This window comes from Physella acuta, unplaced genomic scaffold, assembly GCF_028476545.2.
Source record: "Physella acuta isolate Inbredline_101_S28 unplaced genomic scaffold, ASM2847654v3 ptg000113l, whole genome shotgun sequence".
NCBI classification, from domain to species: Eukaryota; Metazoa; Mollusca; class Gastropoda; family Physidae; genus Physella; species Physella acuta.
In genome coordinates, this window is record NW_026731633.1 from 177564 (window position 1) to 192181 (window position 14618).

Below are 14618 nucleotides of genomic sequence, written 5' to 3' on the forward strand. Positions count from 1 at the left end.
AAGGTGGTCTTTCGAGGCTAGGTAATGAAGTTTATTTCAACGGCAAGCCGAGCTAATTGACTGACTACTTGTGCGACATTGTGAGAAAATATATAATTAAAAAAACAACGGATGCATTTATTACACCATAGATAATTCCTTTCATTTATCAAAGTATACTTATCAAACACTAAATATTTGATTCCGAATACAAATAATGTTTTACACATGATATCAGTAAGTTTTACGCCCCTTCTCTCTCCCCCCCCCCCCCCCCCACCCGAATAAGAATTGGGAAAACAGTAGTCAAATAAATACGCGTGGTTTGTGAAAGTATCACACTTTACGCAATTATACTTCGTTGGATAATTTGACAGTTTTATCAACTGATTTACCTAAGGCAAATATCCTGCACCATCACACTGCATCCTCTGTATCTTCTACAATGTTGCAAACAAAATGACCAAACGCCTACTTTAGGTCTTGCTAATTACTGCATTGTTAAAAAATCCGACATATGTATAGATTACCAAAAGGACCAAACGACTACTTTAGCAAACTCGTCCAACGATTCACATCGTTAGCCACATGACACGGTGAGTAGATCGATGACGTTTTGTGCCTCTTCGTCACGCTACACTAGGCACATTAACGCCTGAATAATGTCGCAACAGGTGGGTCAATACAGGTGGTCTGTGTGTGGCGAATGTGTTTAACATTAGTCTTAGGTCAATGTGAAATTGTTTCGTTTGTCATTGATCACATAGTTTTACATTAGTCTTAGGTCTAGAATCTATGTGAAATTGTTTCGTTTGTCATTAATCACATAGTTTTACATTAGTCTTAGGTCTAGAATCTATGTGAAATTGTTTCGTTTGTCATTAATCACATAGTTTTACATTAGTCTAAGGTCTATGTGAAATTGTTTCGTTTGTCATTGATCACATAGTTTTACGTTAGTCTTAGGTCTATGTTAAATTGTTTCGTTTGTCATTCAACACATAGTTTTACATTAGTTTTAGGTCTATGTTAAATTGTTTCGTTTGTCATTGATCACATAGTTTTACATTAGTCTTAGGTCTATGTGAAATTGTTTCGTTTGTCATTGATCACATAGTTTTACATTAGTCTTAGGTCCATTTGAAATTCTGAGTTTATTTTTGATCACACAGATTTACAATAGTCTTAGGTCGAAATAGTTTCGTTTGTCATTGATCGCATACATGATTTCAATCGCTGATCATAGAATTGATTTCAGTTTATGATCCACTTATTTCACGAAAATGTCACAAATTTTCCAAGTAAACCAAAGAAAATCAATCACGCTTTCCCGTTTATTTCTTATGTTTTGCTTCCTGGGTAAATCCAAGGCTTAAATTTAGCTACATTGACTCGAATGGACAGTTCTGTTAATTATAGTTCATATTCAATATGTTAAATAGATCGATGTTTATAATCCTTTATACATTTAAGAAAGATACCGCAAACAAAGCAAGCAAAGATGAAAACATAAACAAACATAAACAAATAGCTGTTAAAACCTTGGCTTACCTGGTCCCTTCTAGTCTAGAACTGATTTTAGAAAATGTGTCTGAACTTTCTTAACGTTTACTGGTGTACACGTATTTTACGCTCTAATAATTCGTTACACCTATATATATATTCGCCTTGTAGATCTAGAAAACTATTGTGTAAGATTACGTAATACATTTTACAGTTGATAATATTTTTTTTAGAAAACACGATAACAGAACTAAAATCCGAAATGACTTATTTAAACACTATTTTAAGACACATACGAGGCTGTTCTTAACATATACGCCAATAGGCTTACATTTGTTTTAATTTGATAGATACAGGTGTAAATAATCAACTGTAAAGATAAGAGAGTTTATTCAACACATTGTGGCTAATTTACCCAACCAGTCTAGCCCTATCAGATAAAGTTTAACTCGTACACGAGAGTTAAGCTCAAACATAGTGAGGTTAACTAACAGTACAATAGAGTTTAACCCTAACACATTGCGTTTAAGTTAGGCAATACAGAGTTTAAACAGAGAACCCCGACACGGTGACTGTAGGAGATAGCTTAACATAAAAACACAGTAAGTTAATCAAACTGTACAAGATAGCTTAACCTAAACAGTTCAACTAACTTTCGAGTTATAATCAAACAGCTTGCAAAATCCGCTCTATCCACAGTGCAGCATAAATAAAATCTATGGGCAGCGGCTGGGTACAGATAGTGACTTGGACGCTTTAACATAAGAAAATAGAACCCCAACGTACGCAAAACACGTTGATTTTTCTTTGATGAAAGATTATCTAAGGCATAATTGGGTTCCACGACAAAGTATCTCAGGAAAAAAATCTCGAACTAAATATTCCAGACTAAAATATTCCAGACAAAATATTCCAATGTTAAAACATAACATGGGTTTAACGTAGTTATAATATAATCGATACATATTATTTTAACAAACTTGGGCTAACATAGCGCTATTATAATTTAATTTTTATGTAGAAAAGCATGTTCAACTATTAGTTTAAGAGCAGTATGTCTTTTTGATACACGAATACACTTCTTATAGATTCCAGCTGTAATCTTTATATTTATAAAGACTTAATAAGCCATTACTAACTGTGTCTTAACATACTATCCGGTTGCTTCTAGATGTTCTAACATCTATGTATCATCAGTGTGACTTGTGGCAGATGTTCTAACATCTATGTATCATCAGTGTGACTTGTGGCAGATGTTCTAACATCTATGTATCATCAGTGTGACTTTTGGCAGATGTTCTAACATCTATGTATCATCAGTGTGACTTTTTTGGCAGATGTTCTAACATCTATGTATCATCAGTGTGACTTTTGGCAGATGTTCTAACATCTATGTATCATCAGTGTGACTTGTGGCAGATGTTCTAACATCTATGTATCATCAGTGTGACTTGTGGCAGATGTTCTAACATCTATGTATCATCAGTGTGACTTTTAGCAGATGTTCTAACATCTATGTATCATCAGTGTGACTTGTGGCAGATGTTCTAACATCTATGTATCATCAGTGTGACTTTTAGCAGATGTTCTAACATCTATGTATCATCAGTGTGACTTGTGGCAGATGTTCTAACATCTATGTATCATCAGTGTGACTTGTGGTAGATGTTCTAACATCTATGTATCATCAGTGTGACTTGTGGCAGATGTTCTAACATCTATGTATCATCAGTGTGACTTTTGGCAGATGTTCTAACATCTATGTATCATCAGTGTGACTTTTGGCAGATGTTCTAACATCTATGTATCATCAGTGTGACTTGTGGCAGATGTTCTAACATCTATGTATCATCAGTGTGACTTGTGGCAGATGTTCTAACATCTATGTATCATCAGTGTGACTTGTGGCAGATGTTCTAACATCTATGTATCATCAGTGTGACTTGTGGCAGATGTTCTAACATCTATGTATCATCAGTGTGACTTGTGGCAGATGTTCTAACATCTATGTATCATCAGTGTGACTTGTGGCAGATGTTCTAACATCTATGTATCATCAGTGTGACTTTTGGCAGATGTTCTAACATCTATGTATCATCAGTGTGATTTGTGGCAGATGTTCTAACATCTATGTATCATCAGTGTGACTTGTGGTAGATGTTCTAACATCTATGTATCATCAGTGTGACTTGTGGCAGATGTTCTAACATCTATGTATCATCAGTGTGACTTGTGGCAGATGTTCTAACATCTATGTATCATCAGTGTGACTTGTGGCAGATGTTCTAACATCTATGTATCATCAGTGTGACTTGTGGCAGATGTTCTAACATCTATGTATCATCAGTGTGACTTGTGGCAGATTTTCTAACATATATGTATCATCAGTGTGACTTTTGGCAGATGTTCTAACATCTATGTATCATCAGTGTGACTTGTGGCAGATGTTCTAACATCTATGTATCATCAGTGTGACTTGTGGCAGATGTTCTAACATCTATGTATCATCAGTGTGACTTGTGGCAGATGTTCTAACATCTATGTATCATCAGTGTGACTTGTGGCAGATGTTCTAACATCTATGTATCATCAGTGTGACTTGTGGCAGATGTTCTAACATCTATGTATCATCAGTGTGACGTTTGGCAGATGTTCTAACATCTATGTATAATCAGTGTGACTTTTGGCAGATGTTCTAACATCTATGTATCATCAGTGTGACGTTTGGCAGATGTTCTAACATCTATGTATCATCAGTGTGATTTGTGGCAGATGTTCTAACATCTATGTATCATCAGTGTGACTTTTGGCAGATGTTCTAACATCTATGTATCATCAGTGTGACTTGTGGCAGATGTTCTAACATCTATGTATCATCAGTGTGACTTGTGGCAGATGTTCTAACATCTATGTATCATCAGTGTGACTTTTGGCAGATGTTCTAACATCTATGTATCATCAGTGTGACTTGTGGCAGATGTTCTAACATCTATGTATCATCAGTGTGACTTGTGGCAGATGTTCTAACATCTATGTATCACCAGTGTGACTTGTGGCATATGTTCTAACATCTATGTATCATCAGTGTGACTTGTGGCAGATGTTCTAACATCTATGTATCATCAGTGTGACTTGTGGCAGATGTTCTAACATCTATGTATCATCAGTGTGACTTGTGGCAGATGTTCTAACATCTATGTATCATCAGTGTGACTTGTGGCAGATGTTCTAACATCTATGTATCATCTGTGTGACTTGTGGCAGATGTTCTAACATCTATGTATCATCAGTGTGACTTGTGGCAGATGTTCTAACATCTATGTATCATCAGTGTGACTTTTGGCAGATGTTCTAACATCTATGTATCATCAGTGTGATTTGTGGCAGATGTTCTAACATCTATGTATCATCAGTGTGACTTGTGGTAGATGTTCTAACATCTATGTATCATCAGTGTGACTTGTGGCAGATGTTCTAACATCTATGTATCATCAGTGTGACTTGTGGCAGATGTTCTAACATCTATGTATCATCAGTGTGACTTGTGGTAGATGTTCTAACATCTATGTATTATCAGTGTGACTTGTGGCAGATGTTGTAACATCTATGTATCATCAGTGTGACTTTTGGCAGATGTTCTAACATCTATGTATCATCAGTGTGACTTGTGGCAGATGTTCTAACATCTATGTATTATCAGTGTGACTTTGGCAGATGTTCTAGCATTCATGTATACCATCAGTGTGACACTCGGAAGATGTTCTAGCATTTATGTATCATCAGTGTGACAGTCGGAAGATGGTCTAGCTTTCATGTACTATCACTATCACTGTGACCCATTATAGAACAGCCCCGTTATAAATGTTCGTGACTTACGTACCCAAGTGTGTGTTAGATACGCTGGTATTATCACTCATTAAACGTCACACTCTGGTCAACATATATAAAAACTGTTCAATCTAGATTGTTCAAAACACCTTGTTTTGTAAAATATCCTTTTTTATTACAAAAAATAATAATTTTTGTATAAAAGCTAGGCAACATTGACGCTTTTGGCAATCCCCCCTCCCCCCCCCCCCTCCCCTTGATCAAGTGGACTTACTTGCGCACATTGGCTGTAGTTGGTGTTATCTTTAATTAATCATTTTTGGCGTAGGCGTAGCTATAGTCGTAGCCTTTAACATTGATTTTGACAATTGTATGACATTTATTTTCACTTTGTTTACAACATTATCTTGGAATAACCTATTCATTCATTCAAAGAGGTCCCTAGTCTCGTGTAAGAAGACATTTATGTTGTTATTTATTTACACTTCGATTTCAACATTAATTAGTACTAGCCTATAATTCTTTCAGGTAGGTCTCTAGCCTCATGTAAAAGGGGTTAATTGAAAAGTTCTGGCTTTATATGACCTATGCCCTTTTGATTATTAGCTAAATAAAGATTAGCTTATGTCGCCTCTCTAAAAGCCATTTTCTCTTCTTCTTTTCTTTTTTATAATGTAAATAATTTCCTTCAACAAAATTAAGTAATACGTGTCGACGTTTTGTCTTTTTGAAATAGTGTCCGCCCAAGAACAATGTGCAGTTGTTTTGTTTGTGTGTTTACTCTCCAAGCTGGGTGGTTGTCGCCTGCAGACATAACATTGGAACATGGTATCCTACATCTACATTCTTAGATCCGGAATCCCCGCTAAAAGTCAACCAACAATTTTACATCCTGCTCGACCTCTGTATAATAACCCCCCCCCCCCCCAACTTTGGTCAGTTTTCGGGAAAAAAATGTTCGCTTAAACGGGATAGCTAATTGATTAAAAATCGCATGGTGCTTTTTCCGATTTTATTGAAAGGAATTTCCAGAACGGCATTACAGTGTCACACAGGTAAGAATGTCCAGTAACTGTAACCAAACATTTTTATATCTGGCATTTCCGGAGTTACCTGACTTACCAGAATCTTGGTATCACGTCGAGTCGCATAAATAAACAAAAATAATATAAATAAATAAATACATATTCAAGAAATATTTTTTTTATAAAAGTTGATTTCTTTTTATATATTAGATCAGGTGTATGGGTGAACCAAGTCTAAAGAGAAAGGGCTCAGCATCACGCAGGTATATTTTCTTCATGGAACAAGCCAATCGCCAATACGCTCATAACACTAGATTTAGAGTTGTTTCAACACCACACCATGTTTAAATAACACACTGAGGAATGTGTGTACTGTTTTAACAGCAAGAACAGAAAGGCCTGAGAACGTTCATCAGATCCTTATAAAAAATTATACCCGATTGCCTAAAATAAACATACAATTCAGCAACCCCCACTAAAAAATAAAAATAAATGTCAGTGTGGGAAAGTAACAATGACAATGTATTTTCCCCCTGTAGTAGGGGACATAACCAAAATATTGTTCAATTTTTCTTACAACTGACACACGCCTATTAACACATTTTATTGAAAAAGATAAATTAACATGAAATGTTTATTCATAAATTTCCAATCTGCTTAATGGGCAAGAAAAAAGAAACACTTATTTCTATTAAATACCTATTTCTCAATGCAATTTTAATAGTGAATTTGGAATAAAGGTAAATTACTCTTTAGATCAAGTCAGCTTTATGTTCAAATACATATCTCAGTTTAATCTGCCAGCAAATATCATATTTCTGATCAATTTTAAGTTGTGTTGTTTTCTCTACAGATGGTCACTTAACGAGAACCTGATTATCTGCGAAGGAAGAACGTGTATTGAAACACAAGACAATGTTATATATTACACATAGAAAAATATCTACTAACTACCCTACGTAACATACGACAATGTTATATAAACTACATGCTTAGTAACACTACCGCGAGACCACAAATACCAGCCAACACGTCGTTATAAGCACGACGGAAGTGACAACACCAGTACATATTAGATTTAAAAAATAACAAAATTTACTAAACTCACTGATCGAAATACGACGCTTACAACAAGGCAGAGATCAGTAGCGTAGCGAATGGGGGGGGCGGGGGGGGGACATATGTCCCCGGGCGCCGACCTTAGGGGGGCGCCAAAATGGGTTGGAAAAATAAATTGAAAGGTTGAGTGGGGTGCAAATCGAAAGTTTGAGGGGGGGGGGTGCAAATGGAAATCTCGAGGGGGGGGGGGTGCAAATCGAAAGTTTGAGGGGGGGCTGCAAATCGAAAAGTTTTTCCCCGGGCGCCGAGAAGGGTCGCTACGCCTCTGGCAAAGATTACATCACATGAACCCACCTCATCTCAATTATAACAGCAGTAAAGAAATGTTAACATTAGTTACCTGTAAAACCTTGACCTCCCTACATCACTGACCTGGGTGAAGGTGTAATCAGCAAATAATGGACCCCAGCAGGCAATAGCAGGGAGTTAAACCCTCACCTCTGGGTAGGTATGTCAACTTTATGTACGGGCACTCTGGTACTTACAAGACAGAACACAGTGTGTTAGCGGGGATTAACTAATAAATAAATAGCAGAGCACACTACTAATTGTTAGTTTAAATTTAGATATTCAAATATAAGAAGTACCCACCACATACAAAATAATATTTTAAATATACCTATATCAGGTAGATGATTAACTGATAAAATCTGTTATTTATCAAACAGTTTTTAAATTAAAAAAAAATACTAATAAGTGTTCTTCAATAGCCTTTTTTAGTTATATGAACATTTTTCTTAACAGAACACTCAATAATATTAATTACATATATTTTTTAACATTTACAAGCAATTTGTAAATTTAGATTGAATTAATTTGACAATAATCTACTCGAAGAAAAACACCGACATAGTTGTAAAGACAATAAATTATTGGAAACACATTAGAGATCGATTTATGAAGTTAAATTTGACTTTACCATATTGCTCTGAAGATGCGGCACAGCAAATAACCAGAGCTAGCAAAAGTAAATACAACATTGTCATCATGCTGAGTGATAAAATGAGCTTGCAGTTTAAAAATAATCTTTGACAGTATGTGGGGTTAGGCTCTCCAGCAACCCCTTGATCTTAAGACTGAGCTAAAGTCTGAAGCAACAAATTGATCTTAAGACTGAGCTAAAGTCTAAATCAGATCTTAAGACTGAGCTAAAGTCTAAATCAGATCTTAAGACTGAGCTAAAGGTCTAAATCAGATCTTAAGACTGAGCTAAAGTCCGAAGCAACAAATTGATCTTAAGACTGAGCTAAAGTCTGAAGCAACACCTTGATATTAAGACTGAGCTAAAGTCTGAAGCAACACATTGATCTTAATGCTGAGCTAAAGTCTGAAGCAACACCTTGATATTAAGACTGAGCTAAAGCCTGAAGCAACAAATTGATGTTTAGACTAATCTAACAATGCGTCTGTCGTGTACTTAAAGCTAGACAATAATTTGTTATTAAATCGATATCACGCATTTCCTAATAGCCTGTCAACAGTACTTAGCCAACTAAATAGTCACGTCGTGATATTGTTGGGTCAGAGAGACACAAATGATCTAACTATCAAACATAAAGTTAAATAATTAGGTGGGTCTTGGGTGTGTTGGGTCAGATAATAACGATTACTCATGCTCTTTCAGTGGAGAGTTGCATAAAAATTGTGCACCAAGTGTTTCCTTGGTATAAAAATATAAAAATGGCATTTCAAAGCTCACGCTTGTATGAAAAGGTGCATCAGTTGAGGTCTTCTTCTGCGTTCTTAATTTTATTGTTAGTAGAGGTTCCTCCAACACAATTAAATATAGATCTACTGGTCAACTGGTTATGCATAGATACATGCCGTTGACTCCGATTTTAGCCTGCTTTTAGTTTTTGGATTTGCTTCCATAGCGTTTGTGCAACCAAGAACAATTTACAAGGCAGCAGCTGTTTGATTTTGGAGTTGTCTTTCCTAGAAGAGTTGCTGTCGCCTGCTGTCGAGCCTCATCAGAACAAAGATTTTATTTTCCGAAAAAATTAAAACTTTCACCGGCTAAGTTACGTCACTTGATTAATAGAGAGAAAAGGATTTATACCAATGTATGAAATTTCTTCTACTTAACCGCATTATGGGTATTTTAGAAACCTAAAATACAATAGCAATTCCTGTATGAAAAAAAAAAAACAACGTATACATCGTCTTTTTGAAAATCTCTTTTATTTTTATTCGAGAATGCATAATATATAGATTTTTAGTAACACAAGAATTTTGACCAAATGCAAATCCTAAAAGCAACATTACTTTTTTATTCATACATTTTCAATCCACTAAAAGAGACAGAAAAAATTAAACACTTATTCTATCAAAATACCTAGGCCTTATAATTTTAATAACTAGTGACCGTTGCTGATTAAAAATACACGTCTTTGTTTAATCAGTGAGCAAGCATGTTTCAGTTTATTTTATCTTTTTTTTTTTTCTTTCAGTAGACAGTCACGTTACAAAATCCAGATAATCTGCGCAGGAAGAAAATTATTTGGTTTAACTTTGATGAATAAATTAATTATAATTAATACAAAGCAAAGAGCATTTTAAGTAAACTTTATTTTGATAATTTATTTCAGGGAACAAATAAATTTCTATGGTAAATTTGGTCATATTTTAATAAATTTTCTATTAAATATTAATACTTTCGGGTCAATTTGTTTTTACAGTATCGCGTACAAAATATTGTTAACACAATATTTAATGCGCATGTGCGGAATTTCCTTATAATTTATGTTAGCCAATTGAATGGCGAAATCTCTCTTAAAATCTCTCTTAAACTTTAAGTCTCCATTAGCAAACTTTTCTTTGCCTTTTTCAAAATATACAAAGAAATTATCAAATACGTCCGGTCTTCAATAAAGTGCGACAAAAAACAAACTATTCACATCATATAGCCACAGTTATGTTAGTTACATCGCACCTAATTTTTTAAATATTTAATGAACCATCCAAAATTGTTCTTGTTGGGCTCTGAACTCGATAAATACATCACAGAAGCCCACATAATCTGATTTATCACAAAAAGCCAACGAATACATCATATAAGCCCACATAATCTGATTTATCACAACAAGCCAACGAATACATCATATAAGCCCACACTATCTGATTTATCACAACAAGCCAACGAATACATCATATAAGCCCACACTATCTGATTTATCACAACAAGCCAACGAATACATCACATAAGCCCACACTATCTGATTTATCACAACAAGCCAACGAATACATCATATAAGCCCACACAATCTGATTTATCACAACAAGCCAACGAATACATCACATAAGCCCACACTATCTGATTTATCACAACAAGCCAACGAATAGGCTACATCACATAAGCCCACACTATCTGATTTATCACAACAAGCCAACGAATACATCACATAAGCCCACACTATTTGATTTATCACAACAAGCCAACGACTACATCATATAAGCCCACACAATCTGATTTATCACAACAAGCCAACGAATACATCACATAAGCCCACACAATCTAATTTATCACAACAAGCCAACGAATACATCACATAAGCCCACACTATCTGATTTATCACAACAAGCCAACGAATACATCACATAAGCCCACACTATTTGATTTATCACAACAAGCCAACGAATACATCACATAAGCCCACACTATCTGATTTATCACAACAAGCCAACGAATACATCATATAAGCCCACACTATCTGATATATAACAACAAGCCAACGAATACACCACATAAGCGCACACTATCTGATTTATCACAAAAAGTCAACGAATACATCACATAAGCCCACAGTATCTGATTTATCACAAGAAGGCAACGAATACAACACATAAACCCACAGTATCTGATTTATCACAAGCCAATGAATACATCAAATTAGCCCACACTATCTGACTTATCACTGAAGCAACAAATAGTTAGCACTAGTTACCAGTAACACAGTATGCTGAGCTTACATCGTTACCGTAGATGAAGCTGTTAATTGCAAATGATGGCACCGAGCAGGCACAAGCAGGGATGTAACATATCATCTTTGACTACATCACCGTGTAGGTATGTCATCTTCCTATGGTGGCACTCTGACCGTTACAAGATTAAACACACTCATTGTTAACGTCTATATAGGAAGCTCAGCATGGCAACCAGATACATACATACACCTTTTTAGCTTAAAGTTTAAATAGTTTAGCCTAATAATAAAAAAGCAAAAATATTATACTCATTGTTAGATTAAATTTAAAAAAAAAGTTTAGCCTAAAAATTAAAAACTAAAATATTATACTAATTTTTACCTTAAATTAAAAAAAGTAAATTAGCCTAACCATTAAAAAAAAATGTCATACTTATTGTTAGCTTAAATTTAAAAAAAAGCTTAGTTTAACAATAAAAAACCGAAAAATACAACGGGTCGTTTAAATTGAAATATTTTAATCTCACAATTACCTGACACATACGAAATAAATCCATATCAGGTAGATAATAGAAGTTAAAATCGAACTTTTTTTAACAAACATTTTCAACACTTAACAATATTCTTCAAAACGTTATTTTCTATTTACATAAAAATATATATTTCAACTCTACACTAAAAATAATAGATTAATTCATATAAATTATATATATATATATATATATATATATATATATATATATATATATATATATATATATATATATATATATATATATACACACACACATATATATATATATATATATATATATATATATATATATATATATACACACATATATATATATATATATATATATATATATATATATATATATATATATATATATATATATATATATATATATATATATATATATATATATATATATATATATATATATATATATACTTTTACAAGCGGCATATACATTCTCATTAAATAAATTCGACAAGTATCTACTATAAAAAAAACGCCGAGACATATCCACTAGCAAAATCTTAAAGGTATAATGACAGAGTTCGATATAGGAGCTGAACTTGTACTTAACCATACATAGCTTGAACTGAGTCACCATAAAATACAAGAGCAAGCAGCAGTAAAAAAACAATTTTCATTTTCACTGTTGATACGACCTTTCAGCTAGAATCATCTTCAATCTGTCTGGGCTAAAGCTTAACCAGTTAAGTTCGTAAAATTTAATTTGAATCCGAACTACTGAGCCAATACAAAGTTATCTGGGTCGTAAGATTGTTCGCTCAGAGGAACGCAAATGATCTAACTATCAAACATTAAGTTAAATAGTTAGGTGGGTTGTGAGTTTGTTGGGTCAGAAAAACGCAAATGATCTAACTTTCAAAGATTAAGTTAAAGAATTGCAAGAACGTGTGTTGTTATAGTGGAGAGTTACGCCGGTATAAAAACGGTGCATCGAACGTTACGGCAGTATTACGATTTTCCTTAACGGCAGAAATATTAAGTGAGGAAAATGATATGATTGCAATATTGATTGGTGATCGTATGCACAAATTGCTTTCTAGATGTGTAATTTAAAATTTAATAGAATGCCTATTTAGATTTTGCTTTGTATCAGGTGCAAGGTGCAAGGGTCATGGGAGGTTGTATAAGGTTCGTCGGAGCCTGCATATGGCTACTGGGAGGTTTGTTAATGGGGGGACAGTTTACAGGGAGGCACGAAATAGGTAGGGTGATTAGTGGAGTATCGTAAATGGGTGGATGGTAAATGGGACGCAGATAATTGGTAGGGTTGTAAATGGGAGTACCGTAAATGGGAGGATGGTAAAGGGATGCTTCATGTGGTAGCAGGGAGGCGTAATTTAATGAATAAAACTAAAAAGTAGAGAGTTTACGGCGAAGGAATCGATACTCAACGGATCATTTTACCCTACATAATTCACGCGATACCCGTCCAACCGTTCATGTACAACAAGCAGTTTCATTGTCGGTGGGGAAGCCTTTAAGTCTAGATAAATAAATAACGTGTCATAACGTGTCATTGTTTCCTCTGTCGAATTTTACACATATTTTGTTTTCGCTAGTTTAAATCAGTAGAGGGGCGCCATAATGGGTTGGAAATATAAATTGAAAGGTTGAGGGGGGGGGGGGTGCAAATCGAAATATTGAGGGGGGGGGGGGGTGCAAATCGAACAGTTTGTCCCCGGGCGTCGGGAAGGGTCGCTACGCCTCTGGTTTAAATAAGTATTTTGATCTCTAGTAAAATGTTATAATATCTCCAGTTTACAATATTGACCTTTAAGTAATTTATATACTAGCTATGAGTATTTTAAATTATCACGTGATCGTCGAAATGCCTTACAAAAACGTTCGAACAACGATTGGATCTTAATATTTAGCTTTTTACATTGAAGGAGGAGTTGAGGCTACATTAACAATACAAAGAACATTTTTCTAAAATATAAAACCTTTCAGAGTACAAAACATGCATTAATATCTTAGAGGCCCAGATTGGTTTGACAAAATTGTTTTTTTCAATTGCTTGCGAAACAAAACCATTGAAAAGAAGATTGCTAAATAATTAAAACACTATTTTATCAAATAGAAGAGAATAAAATTTGTGGTAATAACAACCAAGTTAAAATCACGAACCATGCTTTAATTTAAACACAAACAAAGGTCTAGTTAAATGTGTATAGCTTTGATCTACAAAAACACAGAATGTAAAATTATATAAAACCATGTTTGAAGCAATGCTGATCAAACAGATAAGCACGTACAACCGTTTTGTTTTACGTTTTACAACTGTCCTTGGCTGTTGTTGATAGAAATGATTTGTTCTTTGATAAACGGTTACTGGGAAAGAAGAGATGAATGGTATCTTTATGGCATGCACTCAAGCGATACTTCGATTAGAATAGAATTATTGATACAAGCCATTCGTATTGATTCATGTGAACAACGGGCCGGTAACCAGAGTATTATAATGTCATTGTACCATTATTTGAGCACAATGTATAGACTTGGGAAAAGCTTTTGCTGCGATAACTACTTTTTAAAAAACTGACATAGATAAAATTGTGTGTACAATTCGATGGCGATAAATTGCTTTTTATTATAATGGATATATTGATTATTATGATTTTTTCTGTATACGGTAATTAAATTTTGTCTTAACAATAATGTTATATTCATAAAGGTATATAGATATTTACATAATAT

The 14618-nt window shown here is 34.3% G+C and overlaps 1 long non-coding RNA gene across 2 annotated transcripts; it reads right to left on the reverse strand.

The window, feature by feature from the left end:
• Nucleotides 1-9626: 9626 nt before the first annotated feature.
• LOC131934604 (uncharacterized) lies at nucleotides 9627-12595 on the reverse strand. Of its 2 annotated transcripts, none has more exons than XR_009385812.1 (3): nucleotides 12472-12595; nucleotides 11424-11546; nucleotides 9627-9934 (listed from the first exon to the last, which is right to left on the reverse strand). It is a non-coding gene; the product is annotated as an uncharacterized LOC131934604 (long non-coding RNA). The 2 variants fall into 2 exon arrangements; XR_009385813.1 differs by having other exon boundaries at nucleotides 11399-11546.
• Nucleotides 12596-14618: the final 2023 nt, after the last annotated feature.